The sequence below is a fragment of the Salmo trutta genome, chromosome 22, assembly GCF_901001165.1.
Source record: "Salmo trutta chromosome 22, fSalTru1.1, whole genome shotgun sequence".
Lineage (NCBI taxonomy): Eukaryota > Metazoa > Chordata > Actinopteri > Salmoniformes > Salmonidae > Salmo > Salmo trutta.
Window position 1 is genome coordinate 22,447,152 of NC_042978.1, and position 19,379 is coordinate 22,466,530.

The 19,379-nt window shown below is 41.6% G+C and overlaps 1 protein-coding gene across 3 annotated transcripts in view; it reads right to left on the bottom strand.

Annotated features, from left to right (window-relative positions):
- agbl4 (AGBL carboxypeptidase 4) overlaps positions 1–19,379 on the bottom strand; it is a 405,619-nt gene that overhangs the window by 312,050 nt on the left and 74,190 nt on the right. The window lies entirely within an intron of this gene.

A 19,379-nucleotide genomic window follows, 5' to 3' on the forward strand; every position in this document is an offset into this window, starting at 1 on the left:
ACCGCCTGCCGTACACCACCAATAAAATCACATGCATTCCAAATTATAGGAAAAGTGTAAATTGAATAATAGTGTAAAACGGCTGATGCCACAGATTACTATGTGGCATTAGTGTGAATGCAGCATCAGATCTGGGATTGAAAAAGATCGCTACAGTTTTAATGTGTTGGACATACAGTAGTAGACAGTTTGGGGAGCAGAGAAAGCCGGAAAGCCTAGTGTGAACTTATATGGACGACTGGGAGAACAGTGGAAGAACAGTGGAAGGCTTGCTTTGTCTATACTGGAGAACTTAGACGGGAGATGACAATCTAACTTTTGGGTTTGTTTTTAAGGTGCATTGAACCCATGCAATAAGACCATAAATGTAAATAAATCCCCTGTTTTATTCTATTTTTGAATGACTACAGAGAGCAGTGCAGCCAGTTGTTCATGTCCTCAGCAGCATCACAGATAAAGCTTCATGCAGATGAGGGTTCATTAACATCCCAGAGTGTTTAACTGGGACACTCAGAGGACATTCAAGCACCTGGATTATCAACTGGTCATGCTTTTCATTTGGCTAGGATTATCACAGCCTGGAAAGCGGCACAAATGTGATTTGAGGCGGGAAAAAAGCAATCAACAAGCCATCTCCAAGCACAAGTGGAAAATAACTCTTTCATAGTCTCGCAATATATTGTTTGAGCATCCCAATTGTACTCTTGAGTATGATTAGGCCTATATCTAAAAAATGAAAGCTGAAATGGGCTTTAAGAATATTTGATATGTGAGGTTGAAAGGACCTGCATTGTGAAATAGAAATGATGTAGGATCTGCTGATGACAGGAGGAAATTACAGGTGTTTGTCCTCCATAACACACAGTAGTTCATCTGAGCCTTTTTAACATGCATGTTCCATGTACCATTATTGGGCCCCAAGGCCTCATGGGCCCTGTAACAGCACACAGATGACAAGGTAGTTAGGGACGAGCTGCCTGTTCCAAGACACTCAATTATCCTGTATTACGCTCTGCCCCATCATACCCATACACTCAACACAGGCACAATAGACCAACAGACTGGAAGACTGACAAGTTCAAAATGTTTAAATCTCAACCTTACAGTAGTGTTGATTGGGTTGGTACCAGCAGGCAGCAGAACAATGTACAGTGCTCTATGACCACACTTTAAAAGGCCCAGTGCAGTCAAAAACGTGAATTTCCTGTTTTACATATATTTCCACACTATGAAGTTGGAATAATAGTGTGAAAATTAGGATAATGCTGTTTGAGAAGAAATTCTGCCTGTTTTGGTGTGATGGAGTTTTGGCCTGCCTAGAGACATCACCAGATGGTAAATTAGTTAGTTAATAGACCAATAAGAAAGAGTTCCAAACCTCTCTGCTACTAATAGCTAGTTTTACGTTTTTCCCTTCCCACTCAGACCACTCCCAGACAGTCTTAGCTAAATTCTTGCTTGTGAAATTGCTCTAGCTAAGAAGCTATTTCTGTTTCTTTTTGACCATTTTAATTGAAAACAATCACAGTAAGGTACTTAATTGTTACACAGAAATGATTTAATATTGATATAAAAATGGCTGCATTGAGACTTTAACAACATGTTTACACACTGCTGTGGTTATTCATCCTCTGACATTTTACAAGAAACACCTGCCTCAGACACACAAAAAAAACACAGGACACCAGAAATGTGTGTGTGTGTAAGGCAGAGTATGGGAGCGGAGTTGAGCAGTCGTAAATCCTCTTTTCCAACAGCTCTGCTAAAAACCGCTCTGCGCTTACAGGAAAGAAAATTAACGTTTCAGATTCGGTCCATTCATTAAAATCACAATTTAAAACAACATCCATTGATTTTTGTGACTACCTGGACCTAACACTTGGTTTTGAAGTATTGAAACCAAACCATATGATTTGAATGAAAAGTATTTTAATAAACATGAAAATGTGAATGTAAGAAGCGCTCATCATTTCAAATAGCCAACATGTCATATTAAACAGCAGAAGGAATGAAAACAGATTATTTAGGATATTATTTCAATTTTTTCAAGGCTATAGCCAACAAAGAAATACATGCTGAAGCATTTGCGAGTGCGACACAATAGGCTGGTAGGGACATAAAGCTCTCAGCATTTAAACAACATTTTGTTGTATTAAATCACTATAGTCTATAAATTGCGCATAAAGTCTATAAATTGTAACTTACTTGGAATTAAATACAAATGAATAAAAAAATGCCTTATTAGGCTCATTCTACAGTGCCTTTGAATACATTTTTAGAAACACGAGTTCAGCCAATCCGTGGCTTCAGGTTAATGTGATGGTGCCTGGGGAGCAGGCCAGCAGCGGAGAATATCCTAATAAACCAGGTACTAAAGGGAGGGACTAAAGGGAGGAGGGTGGAAGGCGATGGTGAGAGAGCGTATCATGGGATTAAATGAGGACAACAATTTCTCAATATTGAATATAGCTAGCTAAAGTTAGCTAACGTTACAGTAACTTTAACTAGACAGCTAATATTAGCTAAAACGTACCAACACATATACAAAAATGACCAGCTAACATTACAGGCTATGTAGTTTGGCTAGCTGATGAAAATCGAAGAGTACATTACATTATGTATTGTTTTTTAGTTATTTGATAGTAGTTTGATTAATTATTACCTTAGCTAGCGAATAGCTTAGGTTCACTCACCTCTCACGTCAATCTGTTGCTAGTCATCTCTTATCTGTTGCGTCTCTCCAACCATCTGCAGGCTTCCTGCTTCCAGTCGTCTTTTGACCAACATTCTCATTTTGAATTATATGTACGAGTGCCCTTAACTCACGAGCGCACTGCTAGTTCCAAAACGAACCCGTTTTTTGGAAAAGTGTTCTTCAAAGCACCCCTTAAGTCTACAAAGGTTAAACAAAGAACTGATGGCAGAGTATAGGTTCTTAAATTAACCTCAAGATTATTATTTTTTTACCTTAAATTATCCTGAAGGATCCTCCAGGACCTTTTCTTTTTAGAGTGCAGACCCACTGGAGATGCTAAACACCATTTTGGACACTCTTGCCAGGCTGGGCAGAGATGCAGAGTTGTTTTTTAAATCTTTCTATAGGTTGGCCTAAAGGTTTTTAAGCAAAATAACCGAATCAAAACGGAAAGATCCTTGAAAGTGGGAATATGCCAGGCCTATTGGCCCAAAATCAATTATGGACTATTGTATAGATAATAGAATAAAAATAAACCAAACTTTTAAGAGATCTCAAATCAAATGTTATTTGTCACATGCGCCGAATACAACAGGTGAAACCTTACAGTGAAATGCTTACTTACAAGCCCTTAACCAACAATGCAGTTTTAAGAAAAATACCTAAAGAAAAAACAAATAACAAATATACAGGGGATACCGGTACAGAGTCAATGTGCGGGGGCACCTGTTAGTCGAGGTAACTGAGGTAATATATACATGTAGGTAGAGTTATTAAAGAGACTTATGCATAGATAATAACAGAGAGTAGCCGCAGCGTAAAAGAGGGGGTGGCAATGCAAATAGTCTGGGTAGCCATTTGATTAGATGTTCAGTAGTCTTATGGCTTGGGGGTAGAAGCTGTTAAGAAGCCTCTTGGACCTAGACTTGGCGCTCCGGTACCGCTTGCCATGCAGTAGCAGAGAGAACAGTCTATGACTAGGGTGGCTGGAGTCTTTGACAATTTTTAGGGCCTTCCTCCGACACCGCCTGGTATAGAGGTCCTGGATGGCAGGAAGCTTGGCCCCAGTGATGCACTGGGTCGTACGCACTACCCTCTGTAGCGCCTTGCGGTCGGAGGCCGAGCAGTTGCCATACCAGGCAGTGATGCAACCAGTCAGGATGCTCTCGATGGTGCAGCTGTAGAACCTTTTAAATACCTGAGGACCCGTGCCAAATCTTTTAATAAGTCTCCTGAGGGGGAATAGGTTTTGTCGTGTTGAAGCTCTCAACCTACAGCCCCATCGATGACAATGGGGGCATCCTTGGACCTCCTTTTCCTGTAGTCCACAATCATCACCTTTGTCTTGATCAGGTTGAGGGAGAGGTTGTTGTCCCGGCTCCACACGGCCAGGTCTCTGACCTCCTCCCTATATGCTGTATCGTCGTTGTCGGTGTTTAGGCCTACCACTGTTGTCATCGGCAAACTTAATAATGGTGTTGGAGTCGTGCCTGGCCGTGTAGTCATGAGTGAACAGGGAGTACAGGAGGGGACTGAGCACACACACCAGAGGGGCCCCCGTGTTGAGGATCAGAATGGTGGATGTGTTACCTACCCTTACCACCTGGGGGTGGGCCCGTCAGAAAGTCCAGGATCCAGTTGCAGAGGGAGATGTTTAGTCCCAGGGTCCTTAGCTTAGTGGTGAGATTTGAGGGTACTATGGTGTGGAACTCTGAGCTGTAGTCAATGAATAGCATTCTCACATAGGTGTTCCTTTTGTCTGGGTGTGAAAGGGTAGTGTGGAGTACAATAGAGATTGCACCCCCTGTGGATCTGTTGGGGCGGTATGCAAATTGAAGTGGGTCTAGGGTTTCTGGGATAATGGTGTTGATGTGAGCCATGACCAGCCTTTCAAAGCACTTCATGGCTACAGACGTGAAGGATACGGGTCGGTAGTCATTTAGGCAGGTTACCTTAGTGTTCTTGAGCACAGAGACTATGGTGGTCTGCTTGAAATATGTTCGTATTACAGACTGTGACAAGGAGAGGTTTAAAATGTCAGTGAAGACACTTGCCAGTTGGTCAGCGCATGCTTGGAGTACACGTCCTGGTAATCCGTCTGGTCATGTATTCCAGTCTGTGCTAGCAAAACAGTCCTGTAGCTTAGCATCTGCTTCATCTGACCACTTTTTTATTGACCGAGTCACTGGTGCTTCCTGATTTCATTTTTGCTTGTAAGCAGGAATCAGGAGGACATAATTATGATCCGATTTGCCAAATGGAGTGCGAGGAAGAGCTTTGTACGAGTCACTGTGTGTGGAGTAAAGGTGGTGTAGAGTTTTTTTTTTCCCCCTCTAGTTGCACATTTAACATGATGGTAGAAATGAGGTAAAACGGATTTAAGTTTCCCTGCATTAAAGTCCCCAGTCACTAGGAGCGCTGCCTCTGGATGAGAGTTTTCCTGTTTGCATATGGCGGTATACAGCTCATTGAGTGCAGTCTTAGTGCCAGCATCGGTCTGTGGTGGTATGTAGACAGCTACGAAAAATACAAATGAAAACTCTCAGATAGTTTGGTCTACAGCTTATCATGAGATACTCTATCTCCTTGAGGCAAAACCTCAAGACTTCCTTAGATATCGTGCACCAGCTGTTGTTTACAAATATACATAGACCGCCACCCCCTGTCTTACCAGAGGCTGCTGTTCTATCCTGCCGATACAATGTATAACCAGCCAGCTGTATGTTATTCATGTCGTCGTTCAGCCACGACGACTCAGTGAAACATAAGATATTACAGTTTTTAATGTCCCGTTGGTAGGATATACATGCTTTAATTCGTCCAATTTATTATCCAGCGATTGTACGTAGGCCAATAGTACCGATGGCAAAGGTAGATTAGCCACTCATCGGCGGATCCTCACAAGGCACCCGATCTCCTTCCGCGATACCTTTTCCGTCTCATTCTCCTGCAAATGATGGGGATGAGGGCCTCGTCGGGTGTCTGGAGTAAATCCCTCTCGTCCGACTCATTAAAGAGAAATTATTCTTCCAGTTCAAGGTGAGTAATTGCTGTTCTGATTTCCAGAAGCTCTTTTCGGTCATAAGACACGGTGGCAGAAACATTATGTACAAAATAAGTTTCAAATAACGCAAAAAAACATACACAATAGCACAATTGGTTACGGGATCGTAAAACGGCAGCCATCTCTTTCGCGCCATTTAGTTTATAAATACTTTGCTACAATGACACACAGTTATCACAGTTATCTACCCACCTCGTTCCTTTCTTTTATCATGTGCACGTAGTAAGTACACCATCATGCTTTCGGGATACGTGTCTTTTCAGATTCCACAATTATTCTTTAGTTATGGACACTACATCACCGCACCGCCTCTCTTGCTCTTGGTCCTCCTCATCGTTGTAAGTCACCTTGATTTTGCACCAGTGTGTTTTATCAGTTTCTTTATGAAAATATTTAGCGAACGCCATGACAGTAGCTAAAGCTAGGGGCTATAGCAGCACACAAGTAGACTACAAATGCATGCTGGGCCGGGCATGCCCTGAGCTCGTGAAGTGAGCGGTACTGGAGCAAATTTGGAGCAGGCGAGAAGGCCGACGCTCCAGCCTTGGGAATCTCGCTCCATGCTCCAGTAAAATTGGCTCTGCTCCGCTCATATAGTCTGGTGTAGGGATGAGCTGTCTGTTGCAAGACACTCAATTACCCTGTATTACGCTCTGCCCCATCATACCCACACACTCAACACAGGCACAATAGACCAACAGACTGGAAGTGACTAGTTAAAAATGTTTCAACGCCAAAACATTACAGTAGTGTTGATTGGTTTGGTATCAAGAGACAGCAGTACAACAGTGCTCTATGACCACACTTTAACAACATGTTTACACAATGCAGTGGTTCGTCATCCTCTGGCATTTTACAAGATACAAAAGCACCTACCTCAGACACTTCACAGTCAAACTACTTTTTTTCAGCAAAACCACAGGACACCAGAAATTCCCCATTGTGTGTATGTGTACAGTATGTTTTTCCTTTCCATTTTTTTTCATTACTCTACCTCTGAATACGTAGGCTGTAGAAGCCAGCAGCGTTTAAAGTGGGCTGCTTGTCTCACCGGAATTCCCCATCTTGTAGGAATCTCATTATCAACAAATGCTGGCAGATCAGAAACAAGGCATCTAGGGGAAGAGTGTGTTTGGGGAGGGGGAAGGCACAAGAGGACGTTTTGTAGAATCTTATACTAATACTAACATACAGTCCATAACACAAACTGCTCCAGCCATTCCAGTATTACATTAGCATTTGGCTTATTTGAGGTTTCACTGAGTCTCACCACAGACTTAAGCCTATGTGTTACATAACTACATAGGATCATAAGCCACATTTTGATTCAGTTCATAGATACAACCATTCCACACACAAGGTTACTGCACTTCCATAGTTACATGGATACTGTAACAGACACAAACTACAGTACAAAAACAGGAAAATACTGTATCTCTAGTTTCTCAATATAAGGACTTCACCAAGAGTTCAATAGACAGCTAGCCTACTGCTTCAAGACAGGAGACAAGTTAGTTAAACCAATGTTTGAGCTCGATAACAGGCAGTGTTTTCACTTTCATATAAAAGGATTATTGAGAATCCAGTAAACAAATTAGGTTGAGCTTTGTTTTGGTTGACACCATAGGAAGATAAAAAAGGTTTAATCTTACTAAACACAACACTTCCTACCAAAGCAATACTCGAGCAACATGTAGAAAACATACAAGCCCCTACACAAAGCATCCATCTTGGAACTCACATTCTCATTATAGAGAACCCATGAATCCTCATATACAGTTGAAGTCGGAAGTTTACATACACCTAGGTTGGAGTCATTAAAAATCATTTTTCAACCTCTCCACAAATTTCTTGTTAACCTGTTATGACTAGGGGGCAGTATTTTTACGGCCGGATAAAAAACGTACCCGATTTAACACACTATAGTTTTGGCAAGTCGGTTATCACAATTCCAGTGGGTCAGAAGTTTACATACACTAAGTTGACTGTGCCTTTAAACATCTTGGAAAATTCCAGAAAATGATGTCATGGCTTTAGAAGCTACTGATAGGCTAATTGACATCATTTCTGTCAATTGGAGGTGTGGATGTGTTTCAAGGCCTACCTTCAAACTCTGTGCCTCTTTGCTTGACATCATGGGAAAATCAAAAGAAATCAGCCAAGACCTCAGAAAAAAATTGTAGACCTCAACAAGTCTGGTTCATCCTTGGGAGCAATTTCCAAACGCCTGAAGGTACCACGTTCATCTGTACAAACAATAGTACGCAAGTATAAACACCATGGGACCATGCAGCTGTCATACCGCTCAGGAAGAAGACGAGTTCTGTCTCCTAGAGATGAACGCACTTTGGTGCGAAAAGTGCAAATCAATCCCAGAACAACAGCAAAGGACCTTGTGAAGATGCTGGAGGAAACAGGTACAAAAGTATCTATATCCACAGTAAAACGAGTCCTATATCAACATAACCTGAAAGGCCGCTCAGCAAGGAAGAAGCCACTGCTCCAAAACCTCCATAAAAAAGCCAGACTACGGTTTGCAACTGCACATGGGAACAAAGATCATACTTTTTGGAGAAATATCCTCTGGTCTGATGAAACAACAATAGAACTGTTTGGCCATAATGACCATCATTATGTTTGGAGGAAAAAGGCTTGCAAGCCGAAGATTACCATCCCAACCGTGAAGCACAGGAGTGGCAGCATCATGTTGTGGGGGTGCTTTGCTGCAGGAGGGACTAGTGCACTTCACAAAATAGATGGCTTCATGAGAAAGGAAAATGATGTGGATATATTGAAGCAACATCTTAAGACATCAGTCAGGAAGTTAAAGCTTGGTAACGAATGGGTTTTCCAAATGGACAATGACCCCAAGCATACTTCCAAAGTTGTTGCAAAATGGCTTAAGGACAACAAAGTCAAGGTATTGGGGTGGCCATCACAAAGCCCTGACCTCAACCCTATAGAAATTTTGTGGGCAGAACTGAAAAAGCGGGTGCGAGCAAGGAGGCCTACAAACCTGACTCAGTTACACCAGCTCTGTCAGGAGGAATGGGCCAAATTTCACCCAATTTATTGTGGGAAGCTTGTGGAAGGTTACCCAAAACTTTTGACCCAAGTTAAACAATTTAAAGGCAATGCTACCAAATACTAATTGAGTGTATGTAAACGTCTGACCAACTGGGAATGTGATGAAAGAAATAAAAGCTGAAATAAATCATTCTCTCTACTATTATTCTGACATTTCACATTATTAAAATAAAGTGGTGATCCTAACTGACCTAAAACAGGGAATTTGTACTGGGATTAAATGTCAGGAATTGTATAAATGTATTTGGCTGAGGTGTATGTAAACCTCCGACTTCAACTGTATACTCTATGTACCATTTCATAGTGCCTAAGATGTTGTTGAATCTAAGTAACTACTTGGCATTTTTGCAAAGGTTAGTTTATTGTTGCTCTCTAAAAGGGAATTCCTTTGGTAAATGTGTCAGATTAACTCAGGAACAGGAACACAGAAAATGGCAGGTATTAAAGACTGCATATTTCAACACAAATAGTTATTTGACTAGCATAGAAATACTTTTCTGAACCTTAACATGTCCGTATAATAAGTGGATTTAAGCTCGGAACATTGTATCGGACTGTCATTGTGTTTCAAAATTGCACTGCCCAGTTTACATTACAAGGCAACAGAGGTAATTTCTCAGCAAATTACCCTGTCCATTTCTACAGCGAGGGAAACGTTGCAACTGTAATGTTCTCAAAAATATCACAACAGCAATGGTTTGGCTCCAGGCAAGATAAAATGAATGCTGTTATAATTGGTGAATTTATTAAAATGACCTACACACCAACACCATTACGCCTGTAAACCTGCCGCCACACTCTGCTGCACATATCTCTGGAGGAGTTGGAATGCGTATTGGCAATATTAATTGAAAGGTGAAAATTAGTTGCAGGTTTAATATATAAGTTAATTGTTGCAGAATTCCGATAAGCTTGTATTGAGATTGGATTGACCTCTTTTGCCGAAGAAAAATAGCCACCAGTATTGGTCGATGAAACCCTGAGTTATTTTTCACTGTCTCCATCTCTCTCAAGTTGCAATCCCAGTCATTAGGCTGAAAGGAAAGACAGGAAGGATTTTCTCCCTGTATAATAAACCTATTAAGTTGCTATCACCTCTCCAACACCCGTGTGAGCCTGTGATGTATTAATATATTGTCCTCTAAGGTACAGTTCTACGGATACAGGAGAGCATTTGATGCCAGCCAGCTTATCAGTGGAGGCTTATCTCTTTCAGACAGTTAGCAAAGAGTATAGACTGAGGGAACGGCACAGCTACAGGTCATCCATCCCCAGAAATCCCTGCAATGTTTGGAGTAAAACCCTTTCAAGAGGAATCCTGTCACTAACAACTAATACAAGGTGAAGGTCTCACCTTGATTTGGAGAGGAAGTCAACTGAAACTTCAAACTTGGAAGTTTTCTGAAGAAAAATGCTAATGCACTTTAAGAAATTGATGTAAAAACAATTCCAGGATATGCATACAAAAATAAGATTTATGCTAAATATGACTATGAAATTCTTAACTGCTTATTTGATGAGTTTGATGAGTGGGTTTGTCTTTAATGTTGTATGGTTATAATAATAGGCCTACTCCTATCTCTCACCCTTCTATGGATCAGTGCCCAGGAAAGGTGAAAGTTGTGAGTAAGTTACTGGAAGTGTGATCCCAGCGGAAAGGCTGCCAAAGGCGAAACAGAGCTGGGTGGGAATTAGACTAGGGCTAAACTAATCGTGAGCACTGGGAGTTGGAGGGGTGCTGCAAAGCTCTGATTTATTTTGTGCATATCTGTAAAGAACCTTCCATCTGGCAGAGCACGAAACCATCAACACTGTAATTAAAATGCAATTACCATCTTTCTCCTCCCCCAGAAACACAGTAATCCCAGAGAATATATTCCATCTGTGCCATATACAGCCTGCCATCTCCTTCTCACCTCAATAGCATTCTCCCTTTAGCTTCCCCTCCTTTATGTGCTGTACATCTACAATAATAGTCCTTTTCCTCATCCATTCTATCCATCGGCTCCATTGACTACACTCAGAATGATTAGCTTTGTTCTGTGGGGTGCTTTCCTCCACGTAATTTACACAGAGTATACCAAACATTAGGTACACCTCCCTAATATTGAGTTGCCCTCAGAACAGCCTCAATTTGTTGGGGCATGGACTCTACAAGGTGTCGAAAGCGTTCTACAGGGATGCTGGCCCATGTTGACTTCAATGCTTCCCACAGTTGTGTCACGTTGGTTGGATGTCCTTTGTGTGGTGGACCATGCTTGATACACACAGGAAACTGTTGAAAAACCCAGCAGCATTGCAGTTCTTGACGCAAACCGGTGTGCCCGGCACCATTTACCATACCCTATTCAAAGGCACTTAAATCTTTTGTCTTGCCCATTCACCCTCTGAATGGCACACATACACAATCCATGTCTCAATTGTCTTAAGGCTTAAAAATCCCTCTTTAACCTCTCCTTCCCTTCATCTACACTGATTGAAGTGGATTTAACAAGTGACATCAACAAGGGATCATAGCTTTGACCTGTACAGTCTATGTCATGGAAAGAGTAGGTGTTCTTAATGTTTTGAATACTCAGTGGATATCTGCTTGGACTGAATCACCCTTCAGATGGATGCATCTGCTTGAGGGTGTAAATAATCACCTGAGCTGCCTCGTCAAAATAAGAACAAGACAAAAAGAGATATACTACTCCATTCATATTGCATTGTGCGCCACTCTCTTTTCCTCTGAAGGTTATCAGAGGTTTCACCACCTATTCACATCTCTATGACTGAAATGCAGGTTGAAGTTTATTGTCATGAATCTTGCCCCGGAGGCAGAACTGAGTAATTTACACTAGTTGGGCCTGCTGCAAAGTAGAAATTGGCTATATCGTAAAATATATTTTTGGTCTTAATTCAAGGTTAGGGTTAGGGTTTAGGGTTAGCAGTGTGGTTAAGGTTAGGGTTAAAAGAGAGTGGAGGAAAATAGAGTGGATTTTCTGACTTTGTGGCTGTGCCAGCTTAGTGGCTGTGACCACTCTGCAGAGCTGCCTCCAGGGCAAGATTCATGACAATAAATGCCCATAGCTGCGGGAAGTAGAGGTGCTGTGGGTGCTGCAGCACCCCCTTAATTTTTCCCCCACAAAAGTAGTGCACTGGGCCTTTACTAGTCCCTGTTGACAAAAGAAATCCCCCCGTCAGCGAAAAGATAGCAGCACCCCTACCCCCAAACATCTTCCCATGGCTATGTAAATGCTGACCTGCGACAGAAACTATGCAATCCATCAATTTGTACAGTGGCATCAAACTTGGGTGTTCAGTTCACTAACAAGTGTCTTTTTAGAAAACAAACAAAAATGAGGGACAACAATGACAAAGACATAAGAGAGGAGGCACACAGACAATCAATGACCTCAGCCACCCGAGCCACAGCTTGCTCACCCATCTACCATCTAGATTCTAGAAGGTGGAGATGGTGCATGTGCATCAAAGCTAGGACCGAGAGACTGAAAACCAGCTTCCATCTCTAGGCCATCAGACTGTTAAATAGTCACCAGCAGCCAGACTCCACCCAGTACCCTACCCTGAACCGTTGTCATTGTTACTAGCTGGCTACCACCCAGTACCTTAGAGGCTGCTGCCCTACGTACAGTCATTGGTCACTTTAATCATGTTTACACTGTTTTACCCACTTCATACTGTATGTATAAATAATAATAATAATAATAAAAAATATATAAAATATTCTAGTCTATGCTCATCCTATATAACTACTGCTGTACATACCTTTTCTATTCATACTGTCCATACTGTCTATATACATCCCATTCTATACAAACAGTATATTAAATTCCGGACTCTGACATGGCTCGTTCTGATATTTCTTAATGTCTTTGATTTTTATTTTTTGTTTTTTTATTTGTGTGTATTGTTAGGTAAACTGCACTGTTGAAGCTAGAAACATAAGCATTTCGCAACACCCGCCATAACATTTGCAAAATATCTGTAGGCAACCAATAAAATGTCATTTGATTTGAGTGTGTTTGTGTGCATGTGTGCTTGCGTGAATGTGTGTGTGTGCATGTGTGCATGTTCGTGGCTGTATCGACAAGCACACATGCATGTGTTCATGTGTGTCATGGGGGGGGATAAATCACTTCCTCATACAGTTACACAGCACATGGACAGGGAGAATGGGAAAGATATTAGAGGTAGAGCAAGAGAGGGAGAGGAAGAAAGAAAAAGTAAGATGGGATGAGGGAGAGGTAGAGATTTGGACAAAATTAGGAAGGTAAGATAAGAAAAACTTGACACACGGAGGGACAGAGGGATAACAGGACTTACATCTTCATTCCACTCCTAATTATTTGAGAATTGTAGAGACGGGGTGTGCAAAACAAACAAAATCCATACCTAGTGATAATTATGATCCTAGTCTATCCTAACCAGAAATGCTAAAGACCGCATATGTGACCGACCGCCTTGATTCAGTCGTATGTAGCAAAATGTGAAGTTTTTTTTACATTGTATAAAAGCAGAGACACAGAGCTACAAAATGATATATCTTACACTGCATTTGAGGAACAATGGGAAAGTAATTCTGCTTTGAAAGTTGATAAACTTGTAACCTCACTTGAGAAAATTGCCTTTGAATGTTTTGGTACCAACTGGAGAGCTCTTCTTTGTCTACACCCATTCAGCATCGTTCACACCCTCTTAAGCTTGAGCCCCACCCATCTCTTTAAGGGTTGATCCAAGCATTCTGTACTAACAGCAGTCAAGCACCCAAGCTAACATTGGCTAGCTTGCTAGCTACTTCCAGACACAAATGAGAGAACACCCCGCTCTGACAATTTTACTCGCCCTAGCAAAACTGGTTAGGCTGTTTTCATGTTATCCAGAGCGTTGGTGACTGTAACTGTGCTGCTGGCAACAATTTAATTAAACTTTCTTGCTGACGTTTACTGACATCGCCCATATTCAAAGGGTGTTGAGCATTCGTAAATTCATCAGTTATTCTGCACTCTGGTACACTCAGATAAGAGTGCTCTGAAATTGGAGTAGATGGCCAGACTGAATTTACGAACTCACCCGAAATGGTTACTTGCATAGTGGAGTCTTTTGTTAATAAGACATGTAGCTAGCTGGCTAGGTAAACAATGAACCATAATCCCAATTTATGACATTACTACCCTGCATGAATCTGCAGGTAGCTAACCAACCATGTCCAATGTTAGCTAGCTAACATTAGGCTATAACTGGCCAAGCAAATTGGTCTGAGATACAAATAATAAGATCATACACGTAACGTTAGCTAGCGAGCCAGCCAGCTAACGTTAGCTAGCTAGCTAACAGTATACTTTAACTTGAAATGAAAACGAATGTCAAAATTAGAAATGTGTAATATCTAAAAATGTAGCTAGCTAGACAATCTTAGCTGTATACATTATGGTTGGACGCCTCTCCCATTCACAGATGCCATGGTTGCCTTTAGTTTGAAGATGTAATCCGGAGACAGGTGTTTTCTCCATCTCCTTAGCCATCATATTCTAATTCCACTGATTTCAAAACTCGGTCCTCCAGAAAGTAGAAAGCAACACTTACGCAGTTCTACTAAGCAATACATACATATATATATTTATATATTTATATATATATATATATATATATATATATATATATATATATAAACGGCGTTAGACAGGATTTGCTACACATACTAACCAGCTCAAATAGACAGACGCGTGCTATATGGCACACCAATCCGAACTCATCTCTTGGCGCTCATTATCTGTCACGTCCTGACCAGTAATAGGGGTTATTTGTTATTGTAGTTTGGTCAGGACGTGGCAGAGGGTATTTGTTTTATGTGGTTCGGGGTGGTGGTTTGTTTAGTAGGGTATTTGATTTATGTATTCCGGGGGGTTTTGGGCACTGTTCTATGTTAGTGTATTTCTATTTTCTGTCTAGTCTTTTGTATTTCTATGTTTGGTTAATTGGGGTTGGACTCTCAATTGGAGGCAGGTGTTTTCTAGTTGCCTCTGATTGACAGTCCTATATATAGGTATGTGTTTGTTGAGTACTTTGTGGGAGATTGTTCTGTGTATAGCCTTGTGCCTTACCAGCCTGTGATTAGTCGTTGTGTTCTCTTTGTGTACGTGTTTGTTTTGGTTCTCCTTCTTGTCCGTTTATAATAAAGAAGATGAGTGCACATTTCCCCACTGCATTTGTCTAAATCCGACGACACCCGTTACATTATCTCAGCCAATCCTGGCAAGCGGTAAGGTTGCTGCCTTTTTCTGTGGCTAAACTAACTTGGCTCATAATTTAACAATTTTATTCATATTTACAGATGGCATATAAGTTTGTTATTAAGGCACCTGAAAGTTCGCATACTCCAGAAGGCATTTCTGCCAAAAAAACGCATTAAAAAAAAGATTACGTTCAAATGGCTCTCGTGTGAACTAGTGACCCGCAACATACGTCTAGTTTGTAAAACAGGTCACATATGAGGAACATGTATTCTCACAGCACATGAGTATGATGTATCTAGCTTATTTCAGAGAACATCTTACTGAGTTTTGGTGAATAGTACTGTGTCCATATTAGGACGCTCTCAGTATGAGTTGTGTCTTCAGGAGCTGTGTCTTCAGGAGCTGTGTCTTCAGGAGCTGTTACACATTACTCTTAGAAAAGAACAAACACACACTGAAGACAATAGTAATGCAGATAAGATTTTCCCTCAGTCTTGAAGCTAAACAGAAGATGGGAACTGGATCTCATCCAAACTACAGTATGAGATTTATTTGAGCTGAAGCTAAAGGTTGAGATAGAAGACACTAGGCCAGATGCAGGTATATGATTTCATTCTTCAACTTTCTTTCCTTCCTGAATTTGTAGGCTGAATTTGACCTTCAGATCTGCTCCACTGACCACATTTAACTGAATATAATATAAACTTTCATGATTTCATCTAGGGTTTTCACTGATATCAAATAGTTGGACGTTCTTTGTTGTGCCCCCACAATGAGTCACATGATGAAATGTCTACCAAAACAGGGTGAGATTTCCATTCCAATTGCCAATGTGATGGCAGGGAGGGGGAATGAAAAATAGAGGCTAGCTGAAGCCACTGGGGTTAAGCACAATTGTTGTTGTAGAAAGAGGACATTATTGGAAATGGCTTTGGTACCGTGGGCATCCCTGTTGAATAGCTTCTGCTTCTCTGCGGCTAGCAATGATTCCCTCCTGTTTCCCTCAAACTATTCCATCATTGTAAAGGGGATATATCGTATGGGAATACCTTCTCCTCCTCCCCTTCCTCCTGAATAGAGCAGAATCTATAGAATTAAAGCCATGACCTTGGGGGATAGGGTGCAATGCTGCTGATGTAACCAACTAAATTATGGGAAACAGAAGATGCAGGACAGGATTAAATAATAAGCATGCATGTTGGAAGAATGACAGATAGTCGATCGGATTTGTAAAAGGCCAAAACAGTGAGCACCCTTCAGTGTGTTAACCACCTTAACACTAACCACCTTAACACTAACCAACTTAATAAGAAGCTAGAAAAGCTAGAAAAACCCATCAGGTTACAAAACCCATTCTCCATAGCTCTAGGGATCTCCCCTTCTCTGCTATCACTGAACGAGATGGTTTTCACTACACTCTATATTCTTTATGAGATTCTTTGTGAGACAACAAAATGTGCAGAATCAAATCAAGCTCACTCAAATAAAAATGTGTCTTGGAATTGGAAAAAAATTGCCAGTACCCATGAGTAGACAGGATAAAAATATTTGAGCACATAAAGATAACATCATACAAATTCTAAAACAAATAGATGCCTCCCAAAACAATGTGATTCTTTGATTTCAAAATTCTAGTCACACGCACTTCCTCGAGAGTGGGGTAAACAAGCAAAACTCCTGATCTTTTGGAACTCATAGATTTTCTTGACATTGGCCTATTCCTTGGTAATAATGGTGCACTCTAACTCAGGTTTGATTACCTGGCTGATTGGGAGGGGAGAGAAGGATGTGCACTATACCGCTGCATTTTATCTTATCTCTTAAAGATAAAATAATGGCAGCTCACACAGTTTCTATAATAAGAGCACTGCAGCTAGCTATCAAGTTCTTATCAAGTCTACAGAGAGTATTGGACCGTATTGGAATTTCAAACAGTAAACACAATACTGTGTGCATTTCCCAGACAGAGTGGAACAAAAGCCTTGTGCCCTCTGTTACTTCCCCCATAACAGTTTAATAATTTAGGGCTGGTTAAATGACTGAGAAACAGTCAAAGTAAAGGAGGGGAATAAAGATGGAGATAAAGAAAGGCAGCCTAAGCCTGGAGTAACCAATCTGTTTGAGGAAGTGCCCTGGCCCGCTGCAGCTTTACAGGGCCCATCCATCAGGAGGTACTGCTGTTCTGCCGCACATTAAAAGGAATTTCCACCATCTCCTCAGGTCACAGGCTCCATCACGAGGGAGGTGGAACTGTCACGAGTCCTTCAAGCCAAACACTACCCCCGCCCATGTAGATGTAACACATTTGTCAATGCAGCAGAAGCTGGTGATACTGTACCTTATACATTTCTTTGTACAAACAGTAGAATACTATAGAGAGCTGTCAGTGTAGGCCTAAATGTTATACTCATACATAGGCAATATTTCATTGGTGGGGCTGAATGAGTCTTTACCAAAGATGCAAAACAAGCAAGGAGGTGAGCAGAACCAAGCACGAGCTAGCGAAAGTCAATTGGTGCATTCTAGAACGTATTTGCATATTTCTTTTAGGGAACGCCTACATTGTGAATTGTGTGCAATATGTGCAATAACTCAATTTGCCCTTGCACTCCTGAACAACGGTATTTTTAGAAACTTTGGCAAAGGGTAAAATCTACAAAACTTAGTCCACCCTGTTCGTAACATATTGCGATTTAAAATTTTTTTATTTAACCTTTATTAACTAGGCAAGTCATTAAGAACAAATTTGTATTTACAATGACAGCCTACCAAAAGGCAAAAGGCCTCCTGCGTGGACAGGGGCTGGGATTAAAAATTAAAATATAGCACAAAACACACATCACGACAAGAGAAACACCACAACACTACATAAAGAGAGACCTAAGAAAACAACATAGCATGGCAGCAACACATGACAACACAACATGGTAGCAACCCAACATGGCAGCAGCGCAACATAGTAGCAGCAAAAAAACATGGTACAAACATTATTGGGCACAGACAACAGTGCAAAGGCGAAGCAGTCACAACTGTCAGTAAGAGTCTTCGAATGAAGATATGGAGATAAAACTGTCTGTCCAGTTTGAGTATTTTTTGCAGCTCGTTCTAGTCAAATCAAATTTTATTTGTCACATGCGCCGAATACAACAAGTGTCGCCGTGAAATGCTTACTTACAAGACCTTAACCAACAGTGCAGTTCAAGAAGAGTTAAGAAAATATTTACCAAGTAGACTAAAATAAAAAGTAATAATAAAAAGTAACACAATAAGAATAACGAGGCTATATACAGGGGGCATCGGTACCGAGTCAGTGCGCGGGGTTACAGGTTAGTTGAGGTCATTTGTACATGTAGGTGGGGGTGAAGTGAATACGCATAGATAATAAACAACGAGTAGCAGCAGTGTACAAAAAGAAAAACGTAAATTGTCCGGTGGCGATTTTATAAATTATTTAGCAGTCTTATGGCTTGGGGGTAGAAGCTGTTGAGGAGCTTTTTGGTCTTAGACTTGGCGCTCCGGTACCGCTTGCCGTGCGGCAGAGAAAACAGTCTATAACTTGGGTGACTGGAGTCTCTGACAATTTTATGGGCTTTCCTCTGACACCACCTACTGTATAGGTCCTGGATGGCAGGAAGCTTGGCCCCAGTGATGTACTGGGCCGTTCACACTACCCTCTGTAGCGCCTTAAAGTCAGATGCCGAGCAGTTGCCATACCAGGTGGTGATGCAACCAGTCAGGATGCTCTCGATGGTGCAGCTGTAGAACCTTTTGAGGATCTGGGGGCCCATGCTAAATCTTTTCAGTCTTCTGAGGGGGAAAAGGTTTTGTCGTGCCCTCTTCACAACTGTCTTGGTATGCTTGGACCACGATAGTTCGTTGGTGATGTTGACACCAAGGAACTTGAAACTCTCGACCCGCTTCACTACACCCCCGTCGATGTTAATGGGGGCCTGTTCAGCCCGCCTTTACCTGTAGTCCACAATCAGCTCCTTTGTCTTGGTCACATTGAGGGAGAGGATGTTGTCCTGGCACCACACTGCCAGTTCTCTGACATCCTCCCCATAGGCTGTCCCTGTTGTGTTGTCAGCAAACTTAATGATGGTGTTTGAGTCGTGCTTAGCCATGCAGTCGTGGGTGAACAGGGAATACAGGAGGGGACTAAGTACACACCCCTGAGGGGCCCCAGTGTTAAGGATCAGCGTGGCAGACATGTTGTTGCCTACTCTTACCACCTGCGGGTGGCCCGTCAAGAAGTGCAGGATCCAGTTGCAGAGGAAGGTGTGTGTCCCAGAGT